Genomic DNA, 625 nt, shown 5'->3' with positions numbered 1-625 from the left:
AGCGCAGGGCGTCATCCCCGGCCCCACGGCTCCCCGCTCCGGTTGGGATCCCGCTCTCCCGTGGGATGATTGCGGATTGTGCCTCGCCCTCGGCCTGGGATTTAAACACCAAGGGCTCGGCTCGGTCCGTGCCTGCTCCCTGCTATCCCTTTCCTGGTGGGGGATTAGATCAGCTTGGGCTGATCCTCATCAGGTATGATCTCCTTCCAGAGCTAAAGCTGCTCCTGCCAATCTCCCCTCTCGTTTGTCCCCAGCTCCCAGCGCTGTGTGGGGCTGGATTGGGGATCTGATGGGAGCAGATGTCCCCAGAGCTGCTGGCAGCTCTCCTGGTCCCAAGGGCTGCAGGGTTGTGAGGATGTGTGTCCCCATGGGCAGAGCATCACGCTGAGCTGCCTCTGTCTGTCTGTCTGTCCTCTCAAGGATGGACATCAGGAGTTTCCCAGAACTACCTGGCGCTGGCACAGGATTATCTGGGGGCTGGGGGCAGAAAGGAACAGGAGTTTCCCAGAACTACCTGGCGCTGGCACAGGATTATCAGGGGGCTGGGGGCAAAAAGGAATCTCTTGGCACAGCAGCCCCAGCCCCAGCCTGATCCAGCACCCTTAATAATAATAATAATAATAAT

The sequence above is a fragment of the Corvus brachyrhynchos genome, unplaced genomic scaffold (assembly GCF_000691975.1).
Source record: "Corvus brachyrhynchos isolate BGI_N302 unplaced genomic scaffold, ASM69197v1 scaffold309, whole genome shotgun sequence".
NCBI classification, from domain to species: Eukaryota; Metazoa; Chordata; class Aves; order Passeriformes; family Corvidae; genus Corvus; species Corvus brachyrhynchos.
The sequence above is the reverse complement of the archived record's forward strand: the minus strand, read 5'-3'. Positions refer to the sequence as shown.